This window comes from Protopterus annectens, chromosome 5.part0 (assembly GCF_019279795.1).
Source record: "Protopterus annectens isolate FY-2018-M chromosome 5.part0, PAN1.0, whole genome shotgun sequence".
Taxonomy (NCBI): Eukaryota; Metazoa; Chordata; order Ceratodontiformes; family Protopteridae; genus Protopterus; species Protopterus annectens.
The window spans coordinates 1,725,101,787-1,725,119,134 of NC_056735.1; the positions used below are offsets into that span (position 1 = coordinate 1,725,101,787).

General features: G+C 41.7%; 1 protein-coding gene across 5 annotated transcripts in view; it reads left to right on the forward strand.

Moving 5' to 3' along the window:
* The window catches only part of STXBP5L (syntaxin binding protein 5L), a 4,174,867-nt gene that overhangs the window by 3,741,275 nt on the left and 416,244 nt on the right, over positions 1-17,348 (forward strand). The window lies entirely within an intron of this gene.

A 17,348-nucleotide genomic window follows, 5' to 3' on the forward strand; every position in this document is an offset into this window, starting at 1 on the left:
ACCTACAAAAATCAGCTGATGCTATTGCTTACCCTGTCTCAATACTAATCAATCGAACCATAGTAGAAGCTAAAATTCCCACCATCTGGAAAATATCCTATGTAATCCCACTTCACAAAGGAGGCAGCTCTACTGAATTCTCCAATTATAGGCCAATAGCTATACTCTCTCCACTTGCAAAGATTATGGAAAAATGTATTCATAGACAACTCATGCACCATCTAATCCAAAATCGCCTTATTGCAGACACTCAGCATGACTTCCGTCCTCATCACAGCACTACTTCAGCCCTCCTAGCCTTTACTAACACCATAAACCATAATCGCAACAATAATTATATATCCTCAGCCCTCTTTTTGGATCTTTCCAAGGCATTCGATATGGTTGATCACCAACTTTGAATCTACACCCTGCAAACATTCTGTCTAGATACTGGAGCCCTGCAATGGTTTCAATCCTACCTGAGTGGTCGACAGCAGGCTGTCCTCTGGCAGAACAAACTCTCTAACCTTCTACCTAACACCCTTGGAGTACGACAAGGCTCTATACTAGGGCCTTTGCTGTTCTCCATCTTCATTAACGATCTTTATACTGTTATCCCAAAAGTCAGCTGTATCCAATATGCTGATAACTCTACTCTGATTTGCTCATCAACATCTCCAGTAGAGTTATGGTCAGCTACCCAGACCACCTTTAATACAATAGAAAACTGGCTTTCTGAACATCGTCTGATCCTAAATCCCAAAAAAACTAAAATGCTGTTATTTTCACCAACACGTAGGTCTACTGCTTTCACCTTTACCATAAAATCAAATGATGGCACAATAATCTCCCCTGACCCATCTACAGAACTATTAGGTGTCATCATAGACAATAATCTAAAATTTGACCTACATGTTAACCAAACTATCAAAACCATCAATAAAAAACTAGGGTCACTTTACAGAATAAAAGCCTTCCTAACCCCTCCAGCTAAAATTGCCATAGCTCGCTCTCACCTTCTTTCAACCCTTCTGTATGCATCCCCTCTACTCTCGAATTTAAACAAGACTGTCCTTAACAAACTCTCAATTTGCTACAACCACATTGCCAGGTTTGCCACTGGGCTGCCTTTTAGGACACATCATTTCATCAATCTAAATCAGCTTGGGTGGCTTGAACTACCCAGCCTAATCCAGTATAACCAACTGATTATGGCCTATAAAATCCTCTATAATCCAGACAATACTCCTGCACTTAAAATATTATCACCCCCTATAACAATCCTAGACCACTTCGATCCTCTAACAAACTACTAATTCAGACTAGCAAAATTAATAACACAGCCCGTGATTCTCTCTTTGCAAACTCTGTAAGTAGATCCTGGAACTCTCTTCCAGCTGATATTACCTTACTTTCCACCATAGGTCAATTTAAAACTTGACTCAAACAACATTTGTCACTTAAGTGGCTATGTCAATGTATCAAGCCTGGCTAACTCTCTCTAGAATGTGTAAAAATCTGTTAACCAGTTTACTGTGTAATTTAATTTAATCCTGACTTGTGCTCAGGATTAACTCTAACCTGTGGAACTTGTTTAACTTGCTTACTTATGTAATCTCTGTAAATAGTCTGTTTGTAATATGTAATGCTGATGTCCTTCAAGGATGCATCTGCAGTCCTTACAAATGGGTTGTCCTGTCGTCAGGCAGCCCTTCGGTCGGCCGGATTCCAAAGTCTGGGTCTGGCCTCGGCTGGTGTCGCACTTCACCCAACGTCATAGCTGCAGTTCTTCGGGTATAAAGGCATCAGCCGACGCCATTTTCCTCAGTCTTTCTTGCCGCGTGGCGCCCGAAGCAGAAGCTGTTCGCAAGTGCCGGTCGGTCAGATCCAGAGATTACTACTACCGAATACTACTTTGAAGACTTCTAAAAAGCTAAGTACCCCATTGGGGACTCTTTCTTGCCTCAGCCGATGTCAGAAAAAGTGAATAACTGTTTAACTTGTGGGAAACAAATACCTCATAAAGATTTCCACTCTTACTGCTTACCTTGTTTAGGCCCAGACCACGACGTAGCAGCTTGTTTAGCCTGTGCTTCTTTCAACCGACGGACACTTAGACGTCGGTCGGAGTTTGCTGAACAGTTTTTCGGCTCAGATTTTGCGTACATAATGCCGTCGGATCCTCCGACTTCACAAGTTGTTATGAAACGCAAAGAAAAGGACCGACACTCGCGGTCCGTGGTTTCAGCTGAAACCGTGGTTAAGCAAACCGCGAGTGTCTCGGTTTCGTCCGAAACCGAGCAAACGGTTCTATCTTCAGCCGAATCCATGACTACTACCGAGGCCCCTTCTAACCTGGTTGAATCGGCCTCTGAAATTCAACCTGCTACTGTGGTTTCACAAGAATTATCGGACACCATCCCTTTGGATGTTTCAACCCCTGCACGTGGTGCTGCTAGGCCGCCTGCAGCCATGTCCATAAAGGCCTTTGCCAGGGCTAAAGCAGCCAAAACTTCTAAGTCTGTGCCTGTTAAGCCCCCCTCTCACAGGCCCAGTTCCAGTTCCCAAATGCTCACTCTGGCAGAGGATCTCATCTCTTTAATTAGGGGATCCCAACCTCATCCAGACGGGGCCTCTCAACCTCCTCCAGAAAAGAGACCTAGAACAGAGCCCCCTGAGCCAGTGTCCTCAGATGATTCTTCTGATGATACAGACAATACAGACCATCCAGAGGCTCCTTTTTCTACTTATGAAGACTCCGATGCTGAGGAATCGATTCCTTCTGCCTCTCCACCAGAGGAATTTTCCTTTGGGAAACCTTACATGCCATGAGAGAGCAATTCCAATGGCAGGGGCAAGATTTCTCAGATTCAAGGAAAAGGCTTAAGACCTTTTTGCATTTACCACAACATAGGCCTTTAGCTATACCTCCAGTTCTTCCTGTTGTAGATGATGCATTTAATGATGCTTGCACTGCTCCTGATACTTTGCCTCCAGCCCCTGCTAAGCCCGATAGGTTCTACAGGGTCCCGGACACACATCACCATTTATACAAGGCTCCTTTTGCAGATCCCGAGACTATCTCCCAGGGGCCTAAGGCAGTAGCTTCGACCTCAGTTAAAACCCTCTCCCCTCTGAAAGGGAATCCAGGTCCTTAGAGAGATGGGGTAAAAAAGTATACACCTCTGCTACTCTCTCAGCTAGGGCATTGAACTGTCAGTTTCATATGATCCAATACCAGGAGTTTATGCTTGATCAGTTAACTAAGAAACTGTCCTCTGATGATTCTTTAGATAAGAAATATGTTCTAGAAATGGTGCATAACATTCAGCAGGTTAGTAACCATTCTTTAAAATGTGGCTATGATGCACTGGAAGCTTCCTTTAGATCAGCCATGACTGGCACAGTTATAAGAAGGCATGCATGATTGAAAGAACAGGTCTTGCCGGATCATGTTAAAGCAAAACTATTAGATGCTCCTATGGATAAGGTCAGTTTATTTGGTTCTCCTGCTCAGCAGGTACTGAAGAAAATGGAAGAGAAGGCAAAATCTGTACAAACAGTGAAAGATTTCTTACAGGTTCAGCCTCCAAGGTTTAGCAGGAACTGGCCTTCCAAAAATTGGTCCTTTCCAGACTCCTCTAAAACACAGAGAGGCAGGAATAGGCGTTCAAGAGGCAGAAATCAATCCAGAGGAGGTGCCTACAGGGGACGCCAGTGACAAGGTAACAACCAGCGAGGCACAGACACAACTACTACCACTGCAACAGGACAATCACAGTGACTTGGCTCTGGCACTGCCTACCAGGGAACAAATAGCAGCACCCTTAGGCGGAAAGTTAGCCTTATTTTCAAAAAACTGGCACTACATCACAAGAGACAAGTGGATTTTGCAAACTATAGACCAAGGCTACAGGTTTCATTTCCATACTTTACCAGGAAAAAGAGGAATACCAAACCTACCACCAAATCAAAAGACAGAAGCCCTAAAGCAAATAGCTCAATTAGCAAAGATGAGAGCTGTGGAAAGGGTACCATCTATGGAACAAGGAAAGGGATTTTACTCCAGACTATTCCTGGTACCAAGAAAAGAGAAAAATTGGAGGCCTATTCTCGACCTGTCCGCTTTAAACACATTCATCATTGTTCCAAAATTCAAAATGCTGACCCTACAGCAACTTCTTCCCATGCTGGGCAAGGAGTATTGGCTGGTGACTCTAGATCTCAAGGAGGCATACCTGCACGTCCCCATACGACCAAATTGCAGAAGATACCTCAGATTTCTTGCAGGATCAGAGCATTATCAATTCTCAGCATTGCCCTTTGGCTTATCTACTGCCCAGAGTGTTCACGAAATGCCTGGCAGCAGTAATCGTCCACTGCAGGCTTCAGGGAATCCAAATATATCCATACCTGGACGACTGCCTGATACAAGCGGACAACAAAAACAAGCTAACAGAAGACTTACAAAGAGTCATTTGCTTACTGCAAGCTCTGGGATATACAGTCAATATAAAAAAATCAAGACTGATACCATCCCAAAGAATAACCTTCTTAGGTGCAGAATTGGACACAGTAAAACAGATGGCATTCCTAACTGCAGAAAAACAAGAACAACTTCCTCTCTACTTCTTGGCATTAACAAAGCAGAACAAACTAACAGCAAGGAAAGTACTGCAGGCCTTGGGCTTCATGGCATCCTGCATAATCCTGGTCCCTCATGCCAGACTGCATATGAGAAAGCTACAGTGGTACCTGAAGAATTTATGGTCTCAACACAGGCACAGCCTAGAAACCGAAATATCACTAATCCCATGCCTGAAACAAGAGTTCCTATGGTGGGCTCAGGCATGCCAGTCAAACCCAAGTTTGCCCTTCCACAGCATTCAACCAAGCCAAACCATCACAACGGACGCCTCAGACCTCGGTTGGGGGGCCCACATGCTGGACAAGTGCATACAAGGCTTATGGACTCCAGATCAGCTGCACCTGCACATAAATCAAAAGGAAATGCTGGCAGTAAAACTAGCAATCCAGAATTTCAGACCATTCCTCCAAGAAGGGCAGTTGATGATAAGGACAGACAACACCACAGTCATGTGGTACATCATCAAACAGGGAGGCACTCATTCATACCCTCTATGCCGGATGGCACTGGACCTATGGAATATGGCTCTGAGCTACAACATTCAGTTACAAGCAATTTTTGTACTGGGAAAAGAAAACATCCTAGCAGACATATTAAGCAGAACTACCTCGGATGCTCACGAATGGATGCTACACCCGGACATCTTCAAGGTCATCACAAGGAAATGGGGACTGCCACAAATAGACCTATTCGCATCCCCACTCAATCACCAGCTCAAGAAATTCTGCACAAGGACGTACCACCCACTTGCTTGGAAGGTGGACTCTCTATCCTTTAGTTGGAAAAGCCTGACAGCATATGCATTCCCACCTCTTCCTTTGATGCACAAGGTGCTATTGAAAATCAAAGAGGAACGTCTAAGGATCATTCTGATAGCTCCAGACTGGCCAAGACAACATTGGTACCCATTACTGAGGAGCATGTCTCGGGGGAAAATGTGGACACTACCCCTGATTCCTTTGCTGTTAACTCAGAGCGGCTACAACACCCTGCATCCAAACCTGAAAACTCTGCAGCTGACTGCCTGGAACATTACATAAGAGCAACTAACCCAGATTTATCCCAAAGGGTTAAAGACATTATCCTTGAGGCCCGCAGACCCTCAACAAGAAGGAACTATGCAGGAAAATGGAAAAGGTTTCTCATTTGGAGTACTGAAAGGGGAAAAGATGTGTCAAAGGTAGACATTGCCAACATCCTGGAGTATTTGGCAGAGCTTTTCCATACAGGCCTGTCCTATTCCTCCATCAAGATACATGCATCAGCTATTTCTGCAGAATACTGCTTCGATCCCCCTGTCTTCTCGCATCCTCTACTCAGGCAGTTTCTGAGAGGAATTAAAAATGTAAAACCTCCTAGGAAACCACCATTACCAGCATGGGACTTGAACTTTGTGCTAGAAAAATTGACACTCCCCCCTTTCGAACCAGCAGCAACAGCAGATCTTCAACACCTATTCTGGAAAACTGCTTTTCTGCTGGCAATTACCTCAGCAAGAAGGGTTTCTGAGCTACAGGCTTTAATGGCAGTACAACCCTTCCTAATCTTCCATCAAGATAGAGTGTCCATGAGAACAAATCCTACATTTGTGCCTAAGGTGGTATCCAGAGTGTCTTTAAACCAGGCTATCCACCTACCTACCTTCTTCCCCAATCCACAGAACAGGGGGGAAAGACTGCTGCATACTTTGGATGTACATAGACAGTTGCGCTACTACCTGGACAGAACCAAGGGCAATAGAAAAACTGACCAGCTTCTGGTAGCATATGCAACAGGAAGGGAAGGAAAAGCAATTTCAAAACAGACAATCTCCAAGTGGATAGGAAATTGCATCAGATTCTGTTACTCCTACCATGGAAAGCAAACTCCACAGAACATAAGGCCTCATTCTACAAGGGCTACAGCCACTACAAAAGCTTTCTTACGAGGAGTGGCTACCAAGGACATTATAGAGGCTGCTACTTGGACCTCCGTGCATACATTTGCCAAGCATTATAACTTACCTTTATACTCTAGATCCCGAGCAGGGTTTACCACTGCTGTTTTGCAAGGGATCCTAACTACACCATAATTTCTTCTTCCTCCTCCCCTAGTTTGGCTATGGTATTCTACCCATTTGTAAGGACTGCAGATGCATCCTTGAAGGACATAGTACAGTTTTGTACCTACCATAAATGTAGATGTCCGAACAGGAATGCATCTGCAGTCAGGATTACCCACCCTCCTTCCCCTCTGTGGTATTCCTAGGGTATTTGCCCATCTAATAGCTAGCTGGGGGGGGGGATCTCTTATGGTGTATTTGTTTGTATATATGGACATACATGCTTATTTTTTGTGTTTGCCTTCTACTATTTGGAAACATTGGCATTTATCCAAAATTTAGCTATCCAAGAGGGCAACTGGCATCTGGGGCAAGAAACACTGAGGAAAATGGCGTCGGCTGATGCCTTTATACCCGAAGAACTGCAGCTATGATGTCGGGTGAAGTGCGACACCAGCCGAGGCCAGACCCAGACTTTGGAATCCGGCCGACCGAAGGGCTGCCTGACGACAGGGCAACCCATTTGTAAGGACTGCAGATGCATTCCTGTTCGGACATCTACATTTATGGTAGGTACAAAACTGTACTGTATTATGTAATGCTGCATTTGCTTACTCTTGGAGCTTTTCTCCCCGGGCCTCCGCTGAAAATGGACATGCATCCAGTTGGACTATCTCGGTCAACAAATGTAAAATAAAAAAATAAAATAAAATAAAAAATATGTATAGTATAAGTGTATAGTGAATACTAGCTTTCCCAGTTGATGGAGAGGTAGTTGAAGTCACCCAGTATGACAGTGTTGGGTTGGACCCTAATAGTTTCCGGGGTGCTTAGGAACATGGAATGAGAGTCTTGGGACATGGTTGAGAACCTATAGCAGGCTATGACCTGAATCACCGTCTTACCCACTGTTAGTTGTACCTGAAGTATCTCCGATAGGTTATGCTGGGCTGCTAGTCTGGAGATGTGCATATCCTTTATGAATATGGAGACGCCACTGCCTTTGGAACTTTGGTCCATTTTCTGGGGCCGAAAGGTGTGGAATAAGTTATAGCTTGATAATGGAGGAGTGCTTTCTGCTGCTTTAAACCAGGTCTACAGTACAGCACAAATTTCAATGTTCACTATTTTGAGGAGTGCTTTGAGTGAGTGCATCTTGAGATTTAGACTTCTAACATTATGTAGCATGACCCTCAGATTGCATTTATTTATAGCGGTTACAGTGGTAATTTGGTCTTTGGAGCACTGCCTAAAAAAGGCACTATAGGGGTGGCAAGAGCCTTAGCCAGTATCTGGAAACCTAGGGATGACAGATGCAGGCCATCTCTGGCAAAGCATCGAGGTCTGTCAGTCATGTCATGCCAAGCAGACAGATACTGGATCCCCTTAGAATGACACCAGAAACTTAGCCAATTGTTTAAGTAAATCATTTTCTGCTTGTACTGCTGTATCATTCTGGGTGATGGTAGGATGCTGCACAGGGCTAGGGTCACTGGGCCACATAATCCGAGAGCTCTTCCATGTCTCTTTTTATGTAGTCCAGATAGATACGTCTCAGGTCATTCACACCCACATGGACAATAACAGAGTCATACTTGTACTTGTTGTGGAGTGACCTGAGTACGAGTGTTATGTGTCGGATCCTGCCACTGGACAGACAGCTGACTGTTACCTTCTCCTTATTCAACCTAGTGAGCGGGACATCAGTATGCCTCATTATCGAATCACCTATGATTAGTGTATTGGGCAAGCTGTTATGTCTTAGGGGCTTATGTTGTGGGGCAAACTGTGTGGATGAGCTATGTGTCTTGTGATTCGTGCTGTGTTGTGATGGTCAAGTGCATTTCTGATTTGGAGGTCTCTGCTTTTTGGGTAGATTTCTGTTGAGAACCTCTGCGAAGGTGGGTGTGTGGTTTGTGTTTTTATGTGACAGCTGTGATGGTGGGTGTCCTGGAGGGCTATGTGTTCCATGTGGTGTGGTGCAGGTGTTGACCTTTTCCTCATGACCAGCTATTCCAGTCTTGGATGGAGAGTGCATGTCTTCCAGTTTGGATATATAAGTGCATCTCTCACAAGTCTGAGTGTTGGGAGGTAAGAGAAGACAGTTGCCTGTCTACATGCAGTAGTTGCTACACAGCCTCAGAATGCCCATTTCACCAGGTTAATAGGAGAAAGCACAGGGAACTGACCTTTAGACATGCCAGGAGGGATGGTCATTATTAATAAGTACTGGAGCTGTTTCCTTATAGGACATTTAATGCTGTTAGTACTTACGTGTGCTACAATAATTGCTATAAGAAACCAGATGAAGTGCTAGGCGAATAACCTAGTTAAATGCAAGAGAGAAGAGAACTAGCAAGATCTAAGGGAACATTTGAAGAGCAGACTTTCTGGCACCAGTAACAGTTTACCCTAGCTTAGTGGCACTGCACGGCATGCAAACCTGTGCAAACACGGTCTTTTAAAACAGAAATTTGAAAGGGAGCTAGAAACCACTTCTCTTGTGAAAGATAGGCTACCTAGTGTTTACCACTCCCACTGATAAGCTGAGAGGCTTCCCTCTAACGCAGAAAGGTCTGGGCAACTCAGAAACTACAATACAGTCCTGAATACAGCAAGTCTGTATCTGGACTACTCTAGTAACAGGAAAGGCGGGAAATCAAGCTAGAACCTTTTTTTTAATATAACAGTAGCAAACTGATTTAAATAAATTAACCAATAACCAATAACCAATAAAAAAGCTCAAAACTGAGCCCTGTTCCAGCAGTCTTCAATCAGACAACCTCCAGCTGCACACTCCTACCACTAGGGTACAGGAGAACCTTCTACAAAAAAAGATGACCTGGATTAATGCTCAAGATATACAAACAAAGCTAGATTCAGCATGTCTGAATCTAGTCTATGCTACAGCAAACATGGTGCACCAGTTTCGGAAAGAAACATTTCAAATAAGCAGGCACAATAAAACTTTAACCAGAAATTCCCAGCTCAGAAGGGCAGAATCTACACTCTCCTTCCACAAGAGTGCAGACCACAAACCTTCTTAATGTAAAATAACTGGCCTGAAGCCCAAGTGTGTAAGCCACAACAAATACACTTTTAGAATAACAGACAGTAAGCCTTCAATTATCATCTCCCAACTTAGAAGGATGTAAGTAAGCTACCTGTCCTGCCACAAGAGTGCAGACCACAAACATTCTTAATGTAAAAGAACTGGCCTGAAGTCCAAGTATTTAAGCCAAAAGGCTTAGAATAACAGTTACAATTTGATCAGGCTACTAACAAGCAGTGATAAATGCAGCAGAATAAATACAATTGAATACTTTTAAGAACAGGCAGCAAAAGCAAAATAAAGTAATAAAGTAGGAAGAAACATAAATTCAGTAAAAGCAGATGAATAAAGTATATATATATATATATATGTATATGGATTCCATACATTTGGTCAAATTACACTTAGTCGAAAATGATTCCAGGTATTTCACTTCACTGAAAGCTCACTTGACTGAAAGCTCACTTGGTTGAAGTTCATTTGGTCGAAAATGGAATATAGCCTCTGCCTCACTGCAGTGCAACCCTGGAGTGAGAATATTAAATAAGGGGGGGGGGGCACAGTCCCCCACATTGGGTGGTGTGGGGAGTGTAGCCCCCCACATTATGCCAATAATTTTTACTAAAGATATATATCAATGCATTTCTAATAGATATACCTTCTTATAATACTGAATACATTAAAATTATGTGGGGGGCTACGCCAAGGCTTTCGACACCATCCCCCATTCTGGAATTATAGCTAAACTCACTAAACGAGGTATAAATCCCTACATCACAAGATGGGTTGCCAACTGGCTCACTGACATAACCCACACTGTAAAAGTTGCAGACTCCAAATCTGATCTCAGAACAGTGACAAGTGGAGTACCACATGGTTCCATCCTGGGACCTCTCCTGTTTTGTATCTACTTCTCTGAAGTACAGGCTAACACAGAACGCCTCTGGCTAACAAAGTTTGCAGATGACTGCAAACTAGGAGCCATAGTCAAGTCCCCAAATGATGTGGGCATCCTAAAGAAGGGCCTCGCTGAGACAGATGCCTGGTGTCAGAGCCATGGCCTCAAGCTCAGTGCCAAAAAGTGCAGTGTCATCCCCTTTGGTAAAAACTCTGTACCCATAAACTACCACATAGGCAGCAATCTACTTAACACCGAATGCGTGATAAGAGACCTTGGGACCCAGGTGGACAGTAGTCTCTCCTTTGATAGTCACATCATCACAGTAGTCAGGATGTCCGTCTACATGGCACACCTCATCATAAAATGGTTCTCATCCAGGAAAAAAGAGGTCATTGTTCCCCTCTACTCGACACTCATTAGACCCATTATAGAGTACAACACCCCTTTTGGAATGTACCTCACAAGACATCTGCAGCAGCTTGAAAGGCCACAGAAGTACCTCACAAAGAAGATTACTGGCCTCAAACAAATGCCCTACATTGACCATCTCAAAAAACTCCAGCTTTACTCCTTAGCATATTGCCTACTCTGAGGTGATCTCTGCCTAACATATAAAGATATGTCAAACCCAGAGCTGTTGGACATGCTACACCTAAAGATATCCCAATCCATCTGAGCTACATACTCTAGGGATCTAAACCTTGTCACCACAATAAACAGGATATCCTGGAGGAATAGATTCCTGTCCCAGAGACTTCCCATACTCTGGAGCAGGCTACCCATCTATGTCAGGCAAAGTTCTTCATTAGCACTCTTCAAGAAAAGTCTTGATGAGTGGATGGGAAATAGGAAATACACCCTGGAGATCACTTCTGTGTCTCTGCTCGACAGTGGCACAGGAAAATAACTTTCTTGGGTGGCGTAAGCCAGGGAACCTTGTTGGCTAGGCTTACATAGGCCCTTGTGCCGATAGCCTAGTACCTACCTATGAACCTATGAACCTATAAGTTATACAAACAAAGCTAGATTCAGCAGGTCTGAATCTAGTCTATGCTACAGAAAACAAGGTGCACCAATTTCAGAAAGAAACAGTTCAAATAAGCAGGCACAATAAACCTTTAACCAGAAATTCCCAGCTCAGAAGGGCAGAATCTACCCTCTCCTCCCACAAGAGTGCAGACCACAAACCGTCTTAATGTAAAATAACTGGCCTGAAGCCCAAGTGCTTAAACCACAACAAATGCACTTTTAGAATAACAGACACTAAGCCTTCAGTCAGCAATTCCCAACTTAGAAGGATGTAAGCTACCTGTCCTGCCACAAGAGTGCAGACCACAAACCTTCTTAATGTAAAACAACAGGTCTGAAGCCCAAGTGCTTAAACCAAGAGGCTTAGAATAACAGTTACAATTTAATCATGCTACTAATAAGCAGTAATAAATGCAGCAGAATAAATGCAATTGAGTACTTTTAAGAACAGGCAGCAAAAGTAAAATAAAGTAATAACGTAGGAAGAAATACAAATACAGTAAAAGCAGATGAATAAAGTACAATTTTATTTTATTTATTTATTTTTTTAGTTAAGTGGGAAGGGATGAAACACGACAATTTAAGGTTGATAAACTAAGCAGGTGGGCCTTGCCAAATGATCTTTCTCCATGCAGTAGGATAAGCTGATGAGATGTTAAAGTCATCACTACTAAGTCTTGAACCCAGGCTCTAGGAGAATATGCTTACTCTGAACTCACAGCATCAAAGGCAGTTGAACGGTGGCATCTTCAGTCTGAATGAGAGCATGCCATTTTATGACAGAGAATATAAAATCACTGAAAAATAATAATTATACAGAAATGCCTGTGCTTTTAAATCAGTTGTTTTAACAATACCATGCATTAATGCTTTTTTACAACTATCACTTGTTACCTGGAGTAAAATTAATAGCTATGCGTTTTTCCTAAACTGAATATTTGGAAGTGCTGCAATTTCTCAATTTTCAGAAATTGAACATTTGATCACTGTCAGTGTTACTGAAAGCCATTTAGTCACGCTGTTTGTTCAAATTTACTTTTGTTAAGTGTCCCACTGAGTATAATGACAGTCTACAGTATTTGCTGAAGTCCTTGACTTGAAGGTTAGAGTGCGGATAGGGATTGGGATAGAGTTAATGTTCTGGGTTAAAATTAATGTTGCAATTAGGAGATGTAAGGAATAGTGTGACCTGCTTTATTTGTTAAAATTATATTTCTGCAAGTGTTTTGTAAAATTCAGTGAATGTGTTCTTAACAAAGTTGTTTTTGATGTTAGGAGTCTGTCTATGTTAAATGGAGGTTTTCAACAGTGTTGCATTTCATAGGTTCATAGGTAGCTACTAGGCTAGCTGCCCTTTGGTGACCATTTTAAGCCTAGCCAGTTTCCATTTAGGTGCTTGAATTAATCTACCCCATTTGGTGTTAGGTTGGCCTTACCCATCTCACGGTCGCTAATAATTATAACCCCCTAGTGAGAATAACTGGGATCATGACATAGATAATTTGACATAATATGAGGTATATCACTTGCTAGGATTCTGATCATATTTTCATCCTACATGCAAATGGCTGCATGTCTTTTAAGCAATGAAATTTTCTTATTGACTCTTCAGGAAAAAAATTTCACTCTTTGAGAAATAAATACTTTCAGTTATCATGTTATAGCAGTATAGGAAAGGCATGATTATAATATGTACTAAGCCTAACAGCTAAAACTTGAGTTATGTGTGTGTGCGTGTGTGTGCGAGTGTATGTGTGTGTATGCGTGTGTGTGTGTGTGTGTGTGTGTGTGTGTGTGTGTGTGTGTGTGTGTGTGTGTGTGTGTGTGTGTGTGTGCCTGTGTGTATCTATATATAGATATATATATATATATATATATATATATATATATATATATATATATATATATATTTGGTTTACTATCACATACTCATAGATGACTTGATCAGTACTCTTCACACGAAAGCCAAACCTCAAATGTTGGTAATGTCAAACACTGATATCGCAAAAGTACCAATTTTACCCCTGTATTGACCCAGTTAATGCTCGTCCCTAGATCATATTTGATTTGAAATTCTGAAATACTGGATCTAAATAAATTAATTGAACACTACTTATGTTGACATGCATATGTTGAATAAAATTAATGTACAGTTAATTTCAGTGCTTGCAGAACTTCAAAAATAAAAAAATCAAAGAAAGCATTGTTTTTTTTTTAAGTGGGCAAGTCCCCCCTGCTAATTATATATTCTAATGCCGAGATCACACATTCCCTGGAGAAAAGGGTATATTTCCTTACCTGGGGAATGTTAGTCTTGGATACCTGTGAAACATCTGTTTAGTTGACCAAACTGTGTCTTTTAAACATATAATAAGTAAAATAACAATATCACAGCGGAGTGACCAGGCAGGAAAAAAACAGAATCTCTGAATCCTTCACGTATGAAAAATATATATATTTATTATAACAAACAAACGGTAAGCGCTTTCGCAATCAAGCTTCATCAGACCTTACTAAAACCAAAAAAGAAAACTGGAAATTTGAATGTTTATAAATGGAGTGTCTTTTTTGGTTTTAGTAAGGTCTGATGAAGCTTGATTGTGAAAGCGGTTACCATTTGTTTGTTATAATAAATATATATATTTTTCATAAGTGAAGGATTCAGAGATTCTGTTTTTTTCCTGCCTGGTCACTCCGCTGTGATATTGTTATTTAATTATTTTATTTTATTTTTTCGCAACGGAGTGTTTACCCCTTGAATTATACTTTATTTTCGTTCTTTTAAATATATGTTTACCAAAGTATCATTTGATATACTTACAGATACTCATATACAGATATATATTTATGCATATGGTTTACTATCATAAAATTTAAAATGATTTTGACAAATGTTCATTTATACATTTTAAATGTTGAAAACCATAACAAATTTACATTAAAATCTCAAAAATGCTGAAATGTAATTCCAAATTTTTCTTTGTACAACGGCACATCAGCACTCCTAACTTCCGCGTTTGACCGTTCAACGTCAGACATGGAAATCCAGGAAGGTAGTAATGGTATTTAATGTGCCAAAAGCTGCAATATGTAACCTTACTGTGTCAAAATGATGTTATGTTATGTGCTACGAATGTTTTTCAGGGGTGCAACACCCCCTGCACCCTCCATGTGGGGAGCTGCACCCCAACACCCCCTGCTACTTATATATACAAAACTATGAGATCACACTACAGTGAGGGTAAGGGTGAATTACCCAATCCCCACTCTAGTACGATCTCCAGTTACAATGATGAATCCACAAAAGCGAATGCTAGTGTGCATTCACTCCTTCGGATTCAACCTTTTAAAAATTGCAGTTATGACAACCTGGAAGACTGCCTTTCGACCTTCCAAGTTTGTGTAACTGATTCCTGACATTGTGATAGTAAACAATGTATACATACCTCTCTCTCTCATTCTTTCTCTCTCTCTCTCTATATATATATATGTATATATATATATATATATATATATATATATATATATCTATATATATGGATTCACTTTATATCCTCGAAATACTGAAATATCGAAATTCACTATTTCGAGGCTATAAAGTCAAAACCTGAAAACAACAAAAACTCAGAAGCATGAAATTCAAAATCTCGCACACCGGAGATATTGAATTAGCACTTCTACTCCAAGCACACACACACACACCTTCCTCCCCACACACAAACACAAGTTCTCTACTACATAAAAGCAGGGGGGGGCTGTGCACCCCACACTCACCCCTACTGAATTATTCTAACTCCGAGGTCGCACTACATGCAAACACACACCAAACAGCATCACACAAGCTGCATTCTTCTCGCCCACACACATCACAGCAACAAAACACATTAACACACAGCACAGCCCTACCCAAAACCCTTAACAAATAAACACTTAACTGATTCCACAGCCACAGCGAAAGACCGGAATCATGAATTCAAAATCTCCAGTGTGCGAGATTTTGAATTTCGCACTTCTGAGGTTTCGCTGTTTTCAGGATTCCACTTTATCAGCTCAAAATACTGAATTTCGATATTTCAGTATTTCAAGCTTCTAAAGTGAATCCATATATAAGTGCAGTGGATTAGCAAGGTGGAAGTAAGGATAGTTATGAAGAGGATGAAGAACGGAAAGGCTGTTGATCCAGATGACATACCTGTGGAAGCATGGAGGTGTTTAGGTGAAAATGCAGTGGAGTTTTTAACTAGATTGTTTAATGAAATCTTGGAAACTGAGAGGATGCCTGAGGAATGGAGAAAAAGTATTTTGGTACCGATTTTTAAGAATAAGGGTGATGTGTAGAGCTGTAGTAACTACAGAGGGATTAAACTGATCAGTCACAGCATGAAGTTATGGGAAGGAGTAGTGGAAGCTAGGTTAAGAAGGGAGGTGATGATTAGTGATCAGCAGTATGGTTTCATGCCAGGAAAGAGCACTACAAATGTAATGTTTGCTCTGAGAGTGTTGATGGAGAAGTACAGAGAAGGTCAGAAGGAGTTGCATTGTGTCTTTGTGGATTTAGAGAAAGCATATGACAGGGTGCCTAGAGAGGAGTTTTGGTATTGTATGAGGAAGTTAGGAGTGTCAGAGAAGTATGTAAGAGTGGTACAGGATATGTACGAGGGTAGTGTGACAGCGGTGAGGTCTGCGGTGGGAATGACAGATGCGTTTAAGATGAGGGTGGGATTACATCAAGGATCAGCTCTGAGCCCTTTCTAATTTGCAATGGTGATGGACAGGTTGACAGACGAGATCAGACAGGAGTCCCCGTGGACTATGATGTTTGCAGAAGACATTGTGATCTGTAGTGAGAGTAGGGAACAGGTGGCGGAGACCCTGGAGAGGTGGAAATATGCTCTAGAGAGAAGAGGAATGAAGGCCAGCAGGACTAAGACAGAATATATGTGTGTGTGAATGAGAGGGAGAATAGAGGAATGGTGAGGATGCAGGGAGTAGAGGTGGCGAAGGTGGATGAGTTTAAGTACTTGGAATCAACAGTTCAGAGTAATGGTGAGTGTGAAAGAGAGGTGAAGAAGAGAGTACAGGCAGGGTGGAGTGGGTGGAGAAGTGTCAGGAGTGATTTGTAACAGACGAGTACCAGTAAGAGTGAAAGGGAAGGTCTACAAGAGAGTAATGAGACCAGCTATGTTATATGGGTTAGAGACAGTGGCATTGACAAAAAGGCAGGAGTCAGAGCTTGACGTGGCAGAGTTGAAGATATTAAGATTTGCACTGGGTGTGACGAGGATGGACAGGATTAGAAATAAGTATATTAGAGGGTCAGCCCAGGTTGGAAGGTTTGGAAACAAAGCCACAGAGGCAAGATTACATTGGTTTGGACATGTGCTGAGGAGGGATGCAGAGTATATTGGGAAAAAGATGCTAAGGATGAAGCTGCCAGGTAACAGGAAAAGAGGGAGGCCTAAGATAAGGTTTATGGATGTGGTGAGAGAGGACATGCAGGTGGTTGTTGTGACAGAGCAAGATGCAGAGGACAGGAAGAAATGGAAACAGTTGATCTACTGTGATGTCCCCTAACGGGAGCAGCCGAAAGAAGAAGAAGATATACATATATATATATATATATATATATATATATATATATATATATACATATATATATATATATATATATATATATATATATATATATATATAG